Source organism: Triturus cristatus, chromosome 5_2, assembly GCF_964204655.1.
Source record: "Triturus cristatus chromosome 5_2, aTriCri1.1, whole genome shotgun sequence".
NCBI classification, from domain to species: Eukaryota; Metazoa; Chordata; class Amphibia; order Caudata; family Salamandridae; genus Triturus; species Triturus cristatus.
Window position 1 is genome coordinate 1,026,789,668 of NC_140588.1, and position 16,591 is coordinate 1,026,806,258.

The 16,591-nt window shown below is 48.4% G+C and overlaps 1 long non-coding RNA gene across 1 annotated transcript in view; it reads left to right on the top strand.

Moving 5' to 3' along the window:
* LOC146829619 (uncharacterized) overlaps positions 1 to 16,591 on the top strand; it is a 431,894-nt gene that overhangs the window by 308,087 nt on the left and 107,216 nt on the right. The window contains exon 6 of the long non-coding RNA XR_014962024.1: positions 10,153 to 10,365. This is a non-coding gene — a long non-coding RNA (uncharacterized LOC146829619). The remainder of the gene's footprint in view (positions 1 to 10,152; positions 10,366 to 16,591) is intronic.

Below are 16,591 nucleotides of genomic sequence, written 5' to 3' on the forward strand. Positions count from 1 at the left end.
TGCTACTAGTGGGATTGCAGCACTGATTGTGCCATCCACATGAGTAGCCCTGAAAAGATGTCTCAGGCATGTCACTGCAGTGCCTGCGCGCAGATTGTTAACTGCCATGTCGACCTGGCCAGTGCATCCACATACCAGGCCTTACCCTTCCCTTTTCTTACACATAGGGCACCCTATGGTAGGCCCAAGGTACCTCCCTGGGCAGGGTGCAATGTATGTGAAAGGTAGGACATGTACTGGTGTGTGTAACATGTCCTGATAGTAAAATACTGCCAATTTAGTTTCTCACTATTGAAAGGCTATCTTGCCCATAGGACAGAATGGGGAATGCTATAATAACATTTTACAAGCATATCTTCCCATAGGGATAAGATGGAAAAATTGAGTTTAGTACCCCGGGTATCAGAATTTAATAACACATCTTTTAGAAAGTGGCTATTTTCTTGTTAAATCTTCCTGTGTGCCTCTGCCTGTTTGTGGATTGACTGTCTGGTTTTGGTGTGACAGGGGATGGGGAGTTGCAGTGGCTCCAGGAGTCTGGATGAGTCAGCACTAGGCTGAATAGGCCTGATCTGCATTTGGAGTGGTGGGAGGAGTAGCACCTGTACCTGAATAGGGCTGTGCATGCCTTCCACAATGCTGGCTCCGCCCCCTGTGGTGTTTCTGGGACCAAGGCCCACACTAACAAAGGATGTTGTAGTGCACTGGCAGATTGACCTCAGAACTGGTTTGGACTGGGCTCAGAGCCCCTTGCACAAAGAGAACAAAGACATTTTGGGGTATAAGTATTAGACCTAAAACCCTTGAACTTTAGATCATTCCTGGAATTCAAGAGGAACCTTTGCCTAGGAGAAGAGCTGGAGAGAGTGCGGAGAAGTACTGCCCTTGCTGTGCGTCTGGGGTTGGCCTGCAGTTGCTGTTTCTGCCAAGGAAAGGAGAAGGACTTTGCTGTGTGCTGTGTCCCCTGCTTGAAGGAGATCTCCAAGGGCCTGAAGTGAGCTGGCCTCCTGTTAAGAAGTCTTGGGGAAACAAAGACTACACCCCCAGCTCCGCTGAACTCTGCTGTTGTGAGTTCTGATCTGCCTTGAGGTGCCTGTGTCCGTTTTGGGTCTTAGGAGGTTTTTGCTGCTGTTTGGGAGCTGGAAGAGAAAAGAAACTCAAAGAACTACAGAAACCGCAGATCACTCTTCTTGCGGCTGTTTTTCTGATGCATCTTCATGGCACAAGAAGAATTTCCACGCATCGCTGTGCCGCTGATCGCCACGCAACACCACTGAGTCGATTGCCGCCGCATCCTGAAGATCCATGTATCGCACCTGTGCGACACGCTTTCCCGACGCATCACCTGCAGACCGGAAACGGCACGAAGAATCGACGCATCACTCCCCATACAGACCGAAATCGATGCAACACTTCCTCTGCATGCAGAGGGGCTGTCGCATCGCCTCCTCAGCGTCTCAAGAATGTCGCATCTCTTTGTTTTGTGACGCTGCGGCTGTTTGGCTTGGTGAACTTTGACGCAACTACAGGTACTTTGGTGAAAAGTCACACATCCATAGTTTCCTATGGTACAAGTTCTTGAAACCTTTTTAAAAGTCATATTTTTAACTGTGTATGCTGGATTTTTGTCATTTTGGACTTTTTTTAGTATGGATAAAGATACTTTATTTTTCTGAACTGGTGTGGTGTCCTTTTGTGTTGTTTTCACTGTGTTACCGTGAGTGTTGGTACAAATACTTTACACATTGCCTTTGGGATAAGCCTGTCTGCTCGTGCCAAGCTACCAAGGGGGTGAGCAGGCGTTATCTAAAGTGTGTATCTCCCTTACCCAGACTAGAAGCAAGGGTCCCTATTTTAGCAAAGGTACCTACCTCTGCCAGCTAGAGATCCCTATGTCTATCAGGGCTCCATATGGGACTGGCACACCGGTGATTTGAGAGCCTTCCCCAACCTAGAAACTTAAAAAGATTCCCTAAATGTCTCCAGGAAAATTCCCTATGCTGGCATTGTTGGAAACAATTATATTCTTAGAAATAGAAAGGACAGTATTAATAAATATGTCATTTCAGTGTTTTAGAATGAGGGACACAGAATTGATATGTTTTGGTGAATGAAAAATAGATTTGGATATGCTGAATGTGGACAGCTTTCTTTTACAGAAACCCTTGGAGTAATATTGGGACCTGGAATTATATTCATGTTTATTAAAATGTCAAAAACAATAGATAATAATCTTAACCTTCTTTCAGAAAGAACCAAATGACTGGTTGAGTGCCTTTCAAAGGGCAATTGACGCCGGTTTCATACATTTTCAAAAAGGCTGTGACATAAACCCATGAGTGAGCAGCTATGTATTTTTAAAAGTAAATGTTTATCGATTGCAACATTTGGGGCAGGTATCTGGGAACACGCAAAATATAAATCACTCCAGATTGTTCAGAATAAGTTTATAAGAAGACTTATGGCTGACCCACCCTCCACTCCAACATCATTGTGCCATGATGAGGTAGGGCTAAACAATCTAGAGGAGTACATAAAATTACAACCCCTGTATTTGTGGCAACGTATTTGAAAAAATCTTGAAGCCCAATTATGTAGATCAGTGTTGTTAGACTGCATGAATCTGGATAATTGCCTGGATAATTGGCTCAAAACTGTCAAAAAGGCTTTGAAAGTCTGAGCATCCAGCTTGTTATCATAACACTTCTCTTTTATCAAACATCCCCTCAGCACAGATAAAAAAATCCTTTTTATCAACATGCACAAAAGGCACAACAGGGTGATAGCTAGAAAGAGAGCGGAGTCATCTTTCGGGCTCCACTACTTTGCCCAGCATTTTATGTACAGTTAATTGCAGATAAAAGACAGAAGTTCTTGCTTACAAGGTTTCGACTTCAAAGATACACTTCTTGGTAGCCTATCCCACCAAGGGTACCTGGTTTTCATCTCTCCCCCTTTGTAATTGTGAAATCACAGCCATACAAAACATTCTGCACTAGGCTTTATTTTGCACATTTTACCCACATAAAAGAAGGCAGTCCCTGTGCCCCATATTGCGTGCTTTGGATTCTAGATCCCACATAGCATGTTTTCCTTATCTGCAGTGCCTCGGAAATGAAACTGTTATTATCGCTTTTTTAAATTACATTTTAAGTTCCCTGAGATTACGATCTAAATATTTACATTTTTACTGTATTTTGCTACTATCACACTATTTAATGTATCTTTCTGAAGTTTTTATGACCTATTTTTATAACTGTCATTTTCCTGACCTTACAATCATGTATGAATCACTCTGGACTGTGTATTTTATGGTGTGACTTTTATGGTTCGGTAGAGCCGAGTAAAGAATTTTGACTGACCGGTTGAGTGCGACCAATGATTCTAGGAACTGAAGACAAACCTTCCTGTTCAACGCACTCAAGAAGTATGGGTTGTTCCTGCAGCATTAACCATCGTGTTGGCTGGTTGGTAACGTATTCATGCACATGCTGACAAAAGGCTTGAGGATCCTCAGATTTATTTCGTAATGTTCTGAAATAACATCCTAATTTTAAAGAATTTGGAAAGCAACTTGGATAGTCTATCATATATTACTTAGGGCCATATTCATAAGGAGCTATCGCCGAATTAACGTCACTTTATCGCAGCCAAAGTCGTGATAAATTTACCTCCCCATTCACAAGCTGGTGCTAACAGCCCACAGTACCAGTTTACCCGCGATAGCAGCCGTAAAATACATCGCCACAGATGACCCGAGCAACTATCGCTAATGAGATGCAGAGTGGGCGGTCCCGTGCCAAAAGCTGCGACCACATCACTCCTCACCATTCTCAACAACCAGACAGATCGGCGATAAAAACACAAAACAGGTGATAAGGCGTGTTAGCACCAGGAAATCTACAACTGCTCTGACCTGGTGTTAAGTCGGACGGCAGCCAGCACCACAAAAGGGAGCACAGCCCAGGGCCACATCGGAAGTGCAACAGATGCCAAGGAGCCATCCATCATGCGTCACGGACACCCAGGAGGGCCACAATACACACTGACACCACCCCAGGACCCCACCCCACCCCCGGAACCTCCCCCCGGACAACCACAGAGGCAGCGCAGACAAAGAAAGCGGACCCCCAGGAAATGCACCAGCCTCACAGGCCCAACATCTGATAATATCACCGTCCACTACCGGCTGAAAGGGACAACCATCCAACGTATCCTGACCATCATCGCCTAACAGGCCTACGGCACCAACACAGCGGACAACCAATATCCCACCCCACACCAAGTTGCTGGATTGGCTGCACCTGTTGGCCCCTGGCACCCCCCAACAACACCTGCCAGAGTCGGAGGAGTCTCACAACCAGCCACATCCAAGTCCCCCAGACCTGTTATGGACATCACCATCACCCTGATACCCCAGTCTCCCTAAGTCCAACACAATGCGCAGGATCTGCTGAAGACCAAGCAAGGACCATACGCCATAGCAGTATGCAAGCACGTGTTGGGGGCAATCCACAGCACACATGTCCCACCTGTGCCCCCTGGTGATACAGCACACAATCACCGCAACAGGAAGCACACGTCTCACATCAATGTGCAGGCAAAAACCGAACACCGTGGAACCTCCAACAATGTCACCTCCAAATACCCTGCCACTGTACACGATTCCTTCATCCTCCGACAGTCCGTCAGCAACCAGCCTACCCAGGATGGCAACAATGGAAATGCACAGCCCCATGGCAAGTGTCAAATGGACACCCTACTCACCTCAACTCCACAACCATGCAACTCACAACTCTGGCAATGCACACGTCACAAAATCACTACCAACATGCACAACAACATGACCACACACCAGACACGAAACAACAACTCATAATGGTTACCTGGCCAAGCCGTGAACATGATCCATCAACGGCATGGCACCTCAGCCACACAACAGCCGAATGTGTGGAGAGGTGGCAAACAGGCATGTGTGAAGGAGGCAGTAGTACCATGATTGGAAAAGTACACAATGACAAGAATGGCGGAGATGTGCTGGACAGACCACCGTATGCAGCATGCACATATATCCATGGCGACATACACCTCTGGTGTATGGAGTGTAGTGGACGCAACCATATCACCACAGCCAGTGGGGGACCTCGCAGAAATCTTGCCTGTTACGCCCCCCCACCTAGGCGTGACCTGAGTGGGATGGCCCGGCGTACGCCACGCCAGCGTAGGGCTGTGAATAAGTAGCACGTAGCCCTGGGTGTTTTTTCTCTTCTGGAAAGCCCAATGTCTCTGTCAGGGCGGCGCCTCTCACCCCGCCACGAGGTCGATGCCATCCTCTAGAGCAGAGTTGCCTGCGACGCTGTGTGCCTGCCGGACCACAAACCCATCAGGCCCGCCCCTGCGCAGCCAGGCCTCACTGATCACCTGCCGACACCGGCGTGTGTCAAGGAGGGCCCACCACGTTCCGACTCAAGCTCCAGGCCCGAGTCCCACAACCTTGGCCGCCTCCTCAGACCACCCCAGCCTCCACGACACGGGCCCGCTTGAGTCCTTTTTCGTTGACGTACTCTACTGCCGCCTCAGGCCTACTCCTCGGCCCAGTAGGTCCCATGTGAAACTATGTCCTGAGTCATGAATGGCAGTGACCCCAAAACCGGGCCACCAGCAACAGCACCAGACTCCCTTCGATCAGTGAGGCATAGTTCCATATGGGCTTCTTGCAACACGTGGTGCCACTAACCCTGTTCAACTCTAGCCGGCGACACGTGGTGCCACTAACCCTGTTCAACGCCAGCTGGCGATATGTGGATGAGGGACCAGGACTACCCTGCGTACCAGTAGGTCCCACATCCAGCACCTAGGCGCAAATCACGAATGGCAGAGTACACACCAGTGGTCGCATGGAGAGGAGTAAGAGGAAGACGCGGCTCATTCCGGACGAAACCCGGGTCACATACACAGAGGTGTCACAACACGTGGTGCCACTGAACCTGAACTACGGAGACTGGTGGGGCCATCCAACCTATGCCGGCGACACTCGAATGGGCCATGCTGACCGCTGCCTCAGGCCTACACCACGGTAAGGTAGGTCACACATTTGGGACTGAACATCAGTCATTAAAAAGGCAGAACACATGTCATCGCATGCACGGAGAGGCGTAAGAGGATGACACGTTGCAGTCTGGAGGGAACAAGATCATCGTTACAGAGGTGATCAGACACTACCGACAACTGCCCTTGTGTCACTAACTCTGTGCATCGCCAGCCAATGACACATGGCTGTGGGCCACTGCTGACCGCTGCCTCCGGCCTACACTGCGGTCCAGCAGGTCACAAAGTCTTCAATTTGCAATGAGTTCATATCAGCGTACCGGCATTATCGCAGACAGCATTCCCTCTCAACCCCGAAGCCACTAAGTCTGTTCCCCGACAATCATGGACTCTCCGGTCGAACTTTGGTGACGTCTGAGCCTATGGACTAGGGGGCAGTTTTCATCCTCATGCAGCTGATACCTAATTGGTGGTAGCAACGAGGCTGTCGCATTCCACTCCTCCATTTGCTGCTTCAGGATAAAATCAAACCCTTCCGTGTCATGCCCTGGAGGACACCTTCCACTGTCCCACGATACCCTCTGCAACATACACCTCGGACATTGATGGTAACGCGCTCAGGTCGCATGGCCCATCTAACTGCACCACAAGTCACTGTCCGTGGCTGGGTGCCTGTGCCGGCCGCTGTGCATCCGGGGCCACTAACTCTGTGGTGGTCAGGTCCGGGATCCCTTCTTCTGAGATATTGGATGGCCCCTGAAACGTTGGCATGGGGGTCATCAACGCCATTTCTCTGTGGCTCTGCGCTGTACACAGCCTCCGGGCCCAACAGCGTCCCACCATTGCTCATACACCAAACCGAGTCCTGACCGGCCCGGATGTGGCATCACCACAGGAGGCACACGCCACCACCGCAAGGACCACCTCCAACAGCCATCTACCAGAGTCGAAACGGTGGTCCTGACAGACTCATGGAGTTGCCCAGACCTGTCGTGATGCCATCATCGTCCTAATACCCTGCTCAGCACTTCAGGTGCCAGCGACTCAGTGCACAGCAAGCCATTGTCCGTTACTGGTTGAGTTATGAGCTGTGGAGAGGTTGCGCAGCTATGTCACCCCAAACAGTGTGGGGGCCCTGAGACGACGATGGGGAAGATGATGCAGGTATGACACACCCCACACCATCTGCATCAGGTGTCTGTCAGAGGGACATGATGCTAGACTTTATCTTCAAATGGGCGCCCTCATCTCTAGTGTCCCATCCCCAGTGCAATTCAACTCACGGACACTTCTGTTTGCATGTTGGCTGTCCTCTGGACTTTCTCCGGCTCCCTCCATGTTGCTCAGCAGTTACCTCTTTTATGCATGTGTTTTCTGTTTCCGTTGCACTGGTGTCCAATGTTCAAGTGGTTGCCAGCACCAGACATTCCGTTCGTTCTGGCTTACACTCACCCCACACACATCCAGCACAGGTGTCACTGTACATGTGGCCCTGCCAATAAAGGGGCCGGGCGCATGTGCCCGTAGCCAGTTCAACATGGTATCTGCTCGTGTCCCTGTGGTCTTGTTGTATGCATGAGGGCCCTGGGCCCAACGCCATTACATTGTGCTGTGTACATTGGATGCAGGCGTCTCACCGCACGCAGTGGGTTGGAGCTTGGACATGTAGCTTAGTCGTCACCCACTCAATTCGTAAGGGGTGTGGCCAGGGCTGTCGTACGCAGAGCCAACATGGGTGTGTGACTGGAATTTGAGCGCCCCTGCCCGTGGTTCTGTACTGTGAATGTGCAACTGCATGTGTTTCTATAGCAGTGTGTGTCTCTTTAGTGGGGTGTTGGTGGCCCCTGAGGGGTGATGGACACCTACGTATGTGTCCTGGCTCACATTCCATGGGTTGGGCCCCCACCCACACCTGTTGGGCCACCTCCTTTAGGCATGCAGGAACATGGCATTGGGATGCAATGTGTGGGTGGGTGAAGTGTCGTGGGCCAGCTGTGCTTGCGGGTGCTTCCTGCTGTGTGGTCTGTTGCAGGCTGGGTGTTCTCCTCTGAGTAGCTTGGCTGTCCGGGTCCTGGTGGTGGGATGCGTCGGATATCCATGTGCTGTTGCAGGGCATCGGTGTCGACTGTGTGGTGGTCCTCTCCGGCATCACTGATGTGTTGGATTCTGTGCTCTGCTGAAGGTGTTGTGTGCCCCTCTGCGATGTGAAGGGGAGGTGCGTATTGACTTTGCGTTGACATATATGTTGGCACATTGTGCAGGTTTGCATGCAGACTGTATGGCAATGTACATTGTGACTGTTTGTGGGCTGCTGGATTCTTCTGCGGGACAGTGTAGATTTGGTTTAAATGACGGATGTGATGTCGTACGCGTACATTTCCATTTCACAGTTTCAGGCTCCGTCAGATGTAGTAGGCATGTTTGTGTGCATGTGCGGAGCCAGTTGTGTCCTCTGTTCTGCAGTGTCGGTGCTGCACGTTTTTCCTAGTTGTCGTCAATGTGGGTGTGCAGTTTGTGCTATGTGTGTGCTGCAGGGTGCCGAAGGGATAGGGCCCATGGATCTGGGTGATTGTGGGTGTGCAGTGTGCTACACCTTGTTGTGCATGTGTACCATTGTGCCCAGTCCCCCAGTCCTGTTGATGTTGTGTCAGGTCCTCTCAAGCTGTGTCCATACTCCCTACTCCTTGCACCGTCTCCACCCTGATGACTGTGGCCTGGGTTTCCTTCAGCTCCTCCGGTGGTGCTGGACTCCCACCTCCTGCCGCCGTTGCTGCCTTCCTGTTGGCAGCGAATATTTGTGCCTGGTTTAGGTAGTCACGTCATGCCGGCACCTATTGGCCTCCTGGATTGGCCTCCTGGGCACTCCAACTGCAATCCAGGTGGTCTGCTAGTGGGTCAGTTGCTGGTAGTGGTCTTGTTTTCCTGCAGTCTGTACCCCGTCTTCCTCTCCCTCTTCTCCTTGGCCTTCCCCGACCCCATTGTTCCTTGCTGGTAGTCCTTGGGGGTTGTGGGGTTCGCCCCTGCGCTGTGCCAGGGTGCATCCATGTTGCTACGCACTTTGGATTGTTTTTGGTGTATTTTTTCTGTGGTTTTTATAGGGCATTGTTCCACCAGACGTGTGGGATTTGCAGGCCTGTGGCTGGTTTTCGCTACTTTATGTGCAGCGGTTGGCCTCATCGCATGTTTTTTTACATTTGCGTATCGCATTTCTGCGGTGTGGCATTTATTTTGGCGTGACATTTGGTGCATTATGTCAGGAAGACGCTTACCTGTATCTCTCGCTCTTTTATGACGACGAGCTAACCCCAGTCCTCCCGGACACTTTCCAGGGCCCAGAACTAGTTTAAACTCTGTGCCCTAGCAAGTCTCCGAAGGGAAAGGGGGAATGGGAGGTAGAGAGAGAGAGAGAGAGAGTTCTCAGGACACCAGGTGCTTCTAGGTTCTAGGACTGCTTCTTTGATGTGCTCCTAGGTTCTAAACTGCTTCTCACATATGCAGAGGGGAATGGCTCACTGATAACAGGTTGTCAATGCTCTAGAGAAAATACATACATAAGAATTAGAAGCACACCTTCGTAGAATTACTAGCGTATGTATCTGACAACAATAATATTAGCATATACCTTGTTTTGGAACTCTCTTTACAACTCTCTTAATTAGTGCAGCAAGTAGGTTTAAATGCATCTAGGATTGTCTGCAAAAGAAAACAGGTTTGATATCTATGCTTCCTGGCGAATATATAAAAAACTATCCTTAATGTGTTACCTCTAACTATTGACGCATGTGCGCTGAAATATGTCCACAACATTAATAATAACTCAAAGTCTTGCAAAACACAATTAGCAAATTGGTTCAGAGTCTTTTGGTTTTCCTAGTTCCATCCAGGCTCTGAAATGTACAACAAAAGTCACTGTGTCCTCCTGGATTACTTCTCCAGAAAAAGTGGTATGTAACCGGTCTTCAAGAATCTGTTATTTTGCAGTCTTTTCCCGGTAATGTCAATTAAATAAATAAATAACGAACTCACCGATAGACAGCCGTCATATCAGGTATTTCACTTATCTGTGCTTGTTTCTTCAACTACGCGATGCCACCGGAAGCGTAGCAGCGGAAGGGGTGCGCCACCGGGATGCGAGGATCAGAAGAGCTGGACTGCATCAGCCTGTTTGCCAGGGAGTATCAGGAAGTGCAGGCGCGCCGAAGAAGAACCGATGCTGGTGAACGCGAGGATCAGGAAGTGTCAGGCGCACCGATGAAGAGCTGATGCTGGTATGCGGGGATCCGAAAAAGGTCAGGAAGAGCCGGAGAGCAGATGCAGGTAAGCGCGTTGCCTCTGAAATGCGAGACCAAGCGCGTGTGTGTAAACGCGAGCAGGTTAAATACTCTTAGCGGCTCACGTTGCAAACGGCTGTCCAAGTTCACGTTGTTGCCGGTTAACACGTGAAATGTGTACCGGTTGCTGGAGCAGGCGTTGCAAGGATCACGGTGTACACGTGTTGGCAATGATCACGGTGTACACGTGTTGCCAATGTACGCGAAATCGTGTGCAATGAACAGCAATGTTTCTTCCAGCCCCATTACACGTAATGATAGTTACAACGTGACAGCGTGTTTCAGAAAGCCTACTGCTTGCAATTAACATCGTAATACCAAATAACCATTCATGTTTATTTCTGGTCAACAATAAGTATACATCCTGATATCAAATCATTTCTTTACTCAACCTGAGACTCTGGCATGACCCTGGGCCTGAATGCCCATGACACATTATCTGGTGACTATCACATGCTACCGCCTTGTTGTGAATCCCACGTTGTAATGGGGTTATTTTCCCGTGATGGGCTGTGATATTGAAAGTTGCATTACGCTACTCTTGCGGTAGTTATCACACGTTCTTGTGAATATACCCCCCAGTTTCATATTCACATTCACCAATGGAAAGAAAGTTGTCTCTGTCTTGATGGCTCAAAAAATTAAATCTTGATAGTAGCAATGTTATCTTTAATACACAGTCTTCCTAGATTTTTCAACTTTTTATGGGTTGCATTTTGCTGGTTTAATGACTCTGTGCACCATGACACTGTGGTACTGCCAATCAATCTCCTTCCCTATAACATCAATTAAAACTGGATACACTCAATTGCCTCATTTAGCAGTTCAGAAACTCAACAATAAGTTGGTGTAGGGAGTGCACCGGAGGTGTAGAAGTTAAATGTCAAAGCAAAACCAAAGGAAATGATGGACGGAGTGTTGAACATTGCAAGCACTCACCCCCAGTCGACTGATCTGGGTTTAATCCATCACCGTTCTTTAGCCCACTCTGCCACCCCAGTCCAGACATGGCCATATGCAAATCAGTCTGACCCTGTGCCTCATGGGAACAGTCCAGCCCGAACTGCCAAGCCATGTCTTCCCTGGACCGAAAACAAGCTTCCTAGGACCGGTTTCTGGCATTTCAGCCGTCTTCAGCCAGGCTTGCTTGAATCCAGTGGCAAAGTGAGCAAGGGACTCACGTCTGAGCATACTCTGCCAACTTATGGCGAACAAAGCAAAACCAAAGGAAATGATGGACGGAGTGTTGAACATTGCAAGCACTCACCCCCTGTCAACTGATCTGAACTAGTAGCATTTGATTTACCAGACCTGGCACACTCAGTGCATGTTTCTAGGGACCAAATGGTAAATCAAATATGCCAATAATGGATAACCAATCACAATAACAATTTACACAGAGAGCATATGCACTTTAGCACTGATTATCAGTGGTAGTGTCCAGAGAGAGCCCTAAGGCCAACAACAGCAGGTCAGGAAAATACAGGAGGAAGAAGCAAAATGTTTGGGGATAACCCTGCAAAAACATTTTACAAACTATTTTGTTTTACGTACTGCTAACAATCTGCACTGCTCTCACTTTCCAATGTCGGCTTGATTGTTGGGAAATCTGAAGCTCACACCCCCCGTATCTTAGTGACCATGCTACGTCCTGGATAAAATGTTCTGCCATATAGAAAAACTTTTAAAAAATTACCCCTAAGTTTAGCCGATAGAGTCCATAAAGCCGGGTGCTTAAGTTATGAGAGTAGGAGAGACTAAATGTTAAAGGAAAGCATGTCACTACGCTGCACAGCTGCAAAATGTATTTGTAAACTAATGCTTTCCTATGGAATTGCCTAGGTGTAATTGCACACTTTATTTTACAATTTTAGCAAAGTGGAAGCGGTGTGGCGCAGCGTCCAGGGTGCCTGACTCCGGACCACGGGGTTCACAGTTCGATCATTGGCGGCAGGTTAGCCCAGCACCATGTGACTCTGGGCAATAGCTCACTTAATCTTCCCGACGCCCTCCAGCGCCTTGCCCCCCCCCCGAATAATTGTGCCCCTTACTAATACTGGATTTCATTTCAATTTCGTTTTCCAAGAAAATGATAACAAATTGATTCAAATTTCCAATTTTGATATTCATAAAAATTCAACTCCAATAGTGTAATTAGGTTTTGATAACTATATGCTTGATAACTGTAATGGACGGCAAACGATGATGTTTAAAAAGCATACGTTTGGCTGCTTGAAAGTTTTAGCAATGCATAGTTTAAGAGCCAGCAACAACTATGCTCCTAAATGACTAAGGGGCATATCAGCAAGAACCGGAGATAATTATCTCTCAGCGTGCTTAGCGCGAGCATAATTATCGCCAGCTAACGCTGATTTTTATCGCTGAGATAGCGTGCTATCAGCAATGCTCATCTCAACAGCGATAAAAATCAAGGCGCAAACTGCCAAATGTGCGATTATCGCTGGAAATCCAGCGATAATCGCACAATGTATGGCGAATTCTTGCTGATAGGGCAGGGACAGACTTAGCCATGATATCCACCTTCCATAGGATATTATGGCTAAGTGAGATGAAAAGCAGGCGTAAGGAAAGTAGCGATAACCGAGGTTAACGCTACTTTTCTTATCGCTCTGCAGTTTAGCGTGATGCTTGATAATAGGAGAAATGTCGCTTAAAGACATTTCTCCCGTTATTCTGGGGAGGAACGCCCACTTTGCATCTCATTAGAGATGCAAAGCTGGGCGTTAAGGGAAATGGCGCTGAGGCAAGGATTCATGCAATAGCGTGACCTTGCTAATAGGGCGATACAATTATCGCTGCTTTCCGGCCGAAAACAGCCACTAAAGCGGCTATAATTGTCTTGCTGATATGCCCCTAAGTGCTTGTGAGACATGAATACAGCTTCTGTCAGTGGAACAATAATGTTTCTTCTAATACTATGAAGGCTGGTATGAGGTAATTGCTAGCCACATTTCTGAACCATCTGAGAAACAGGTGGCCAAAGAAAGGGCACAGGCTGAAGCGTAATCTTTGATATGGTTATACCAACAGCAAGTTGAAATGGCAGAGGCTTTACATTGAAGGACCCCTCTTGGACATTTGTCTTTGATCCACCAGGATAGAAAGAGGTTCCAAGATTACGATGAGGGGCTGTGTCGTCATTTCTATATGGCAGGACTTAGGAGGTTACTAGGTGCTCTGAAGAAGAGATCCTGAAATGTTCCATCCTGGACAAAAGCTTCTGGAATCGGTTGCAAGCAAGATGGAAAGTGGTGCAAAAGTGGTATGGATGTTGTTGAGAATTGTATAGAGACTGGGCTTTTGAATGTCACAAATGGATCACTTAGGAAATAAATAAAATGGAACCACACTAACAGCTCATTAGAGATCTCCTGGACCTTAGGTGAGACCAAAATAGAAAATGCCTGCTTGATGTCTTCTGTCTGCCTTGGAAGAGGACTTAGGCATACACAACCTGCTCTTCACTTGTCTCTAGGGACTGGAGGTTCTCTGCAAGGGTCAGTGGACGAGGCCCTGCACTGACTAGGAGACAGAAAAATACTGAGTCCTGTATAGGGACTGAAGCTTCAGAGTTAGGAGTGGACTGCACTGGACACTGTGGAAGCCCTGGCTGGAGAGAGAGTGGTAACGTGGCGGAGTTTATTTGTAAGGGTGGATGGTAATCTCCTCTCCACTGGTGGACTTTATGGAGGTTTGCCACTCGGCACTCCGCTTTGAGTGCGGAGTTTGGCAAAATCTCTGCCAGTGCCACACTGCGGACTTCACTGGTGCTCACCACTATTCAGCACACGCAGCGGTCTCAGGACTGGGAGACGTCACTCAGCCAGATTACTGCAGCCACAGAAAAGGCCGACAGTGGCTTGGCCTACGCGTTACCCACAGCCTGTGCCACTACTGACATTCACGGCCACAGCCTTCTTTGCCCTCTGACAGCTGTAAACCAGTGCCTTAAAGGTGATGTCCTGTTGAGTCAGCAGCCGTGCACCTTTAACCATATTTACTGATGGCCTACAATAATGGCTATCAAAGGGAAGGTGAAGTGAGCAGAGCTGGCAGGACACCAGAGTTAAGTTCAACTGTATTCCAAGGGTGAGGACTTCATTTTAGGAACAAACAAACAATGCACACTACACACTGAGGCCGTAACTCATGCACATCCACTGTGCGTGACTCTTTGGCACTCACCACAGATAAGCTGTTAGTGCCTGCATCCCATGTCCTTGGAGTTCCAGTGGTTTGTTTGCACGGCTTGGTTTGTTTGGTTTCCCAGGTTCAGTTCACCCTGCAGACAACAGCTGAGATAAACAGATTACTTGGTTTGAAAAGTATTTACTCTCTCTGAGCCGCCTGAGTAAAGCCCTGTCTCCTGTGCCCGGTCATGGCATGCTAAGCATGCTGCAGAGATGGGAGTGGCCCCAGCAGCAGGCACAGCAGAGTGCAGAGAAGTGGCTAGCTGGACGTTCAGATCCAGGACAGGTGGCACAAAGTTATGGCCAACTTAAGCAATGAGGAGCTGACCTGACCTGCCAGAGAGAGAACATCAGCTTCAATAGGATCACAAATGTCTCGTACTGGAAGTTTCTGGACAGCGACTGTGGCTACAGCCCCAAGGGCACCCAGACGGCATACACCGACCTGCCAGAGCAAATGCCTGAGGCTATTGCAAACAAGAAGCTCCCCATCAACTTACAGAAGCAGGAGCTGGGCGGGTTGGGCATCAGCATCAAAGGGGGCAAGTAAAGCAAGATGCCCATCCTCATCAGCAAGATCTTCAAGGGGCTGGCGGCAGGCCAGACCCAGGCACTCTACAAGGGGGACACCATCCTGTCCGTCAGCGGGTTCAACCTGTGTGATGCCACACACAATGAGGCAGAGCAGGGGCTGTAGAAGGCGGGCAAAGAGGGCTGCATTGCCCGTATGGGTACTTATAGGCACAGATTGGAAACTGAACATAAAGACATTGTAATGCAGTTTATTCAGATAGCACCACAATACTCCGCCCACTCACGAACTCTGCGGAATCGCAATGATTTTTTCGATAAAGTGAAACTCCGCAAGCTCCACCCAGGCCTATTCATTTAAGCTTTAGAAGGGTAGGAAAGATTAGGAACAACTTTTCCAGCACTGCCAGCCTTATCATGAAAGTAGGACTGTTGTTAGTAGCAGAACCTTAAGGCAGTGAGGCTTATCTGGTCTTTGGAGTACTCGAGATGAGAGCACTAGGATGATTGAAAGTATTTGTGTACAGAGGCCTAAAAGGTAACTGCCTCTGCCAGTCGCGGCTCGCATGACTCGTGGGTGTGGGGGGCAGGTGGAGGGGGTCGCGCAGGGGAGGTTGAAAAAATAATAATAATAATAACTTACCTTACCGGGTCCCGCGCCGCATCCGTTCCTGGCTGGGTGCCATGCCGCATTTTTCTGGAACAGGAAGCAGGCATCCTCCCGCCCCTTCCTTAAGCCAATCACAATGCTGCAATTTCAGCATTGGGATTGGTGTGGACGGCGCCGAGCCAGGCACCTGAAGTGAAGCCATTTTCTCTATGTAGGCTGTATGCAGTCTACACAGAGAAAATGGAGAGTGAACATGGCTGGTTTGGTCGGCAACAGAGGGACGATCAAACAGTCAGGGCCCACAGCATTGGGCTGCCACTCTTCCCCGACTCACCCGCCCCCAACCAGGCATACTATTCTGCATTCTCATATTTAAAATATCATGTTATGTTTCTGCTTCTTGGAGGAGCCGCCCTTGCCTCTGACCTCCGGGCCTCTGTGACGCAGACATTTTGCTGGTAAAGTATCCTTGTTTTTGTCTTTGTTGCAGAAGTCACCATCGGTGCCTGGTTTTGTTAATGTAAATAGACTCTGACTGAGTTTCATAATACAATGTTCCTCTCAGAATTTTCTGGACTGAATGTAATTGAAAATTCATACGCCTGGTTCCCTGGATCCTGTTTTAACCATTCATGAGTCCTTTTATTCATTTATGTTTCCTTGATTTCTCAAAATTGGTTTCAGAATTTTGTGTTATTATCTTAATATAAATGTTTCTTGGTAGTGTTCGAACATATTATGCATTCATCTGAGTTAAAGCCTGCTGGTTGTCTTGTAGATACCATGGGTTGAGAAGAGATTTGTCAGTGAACTATGTTACAACCTAGCAATTTAGGGCCAGATGTAGGAAGCCAATTTGC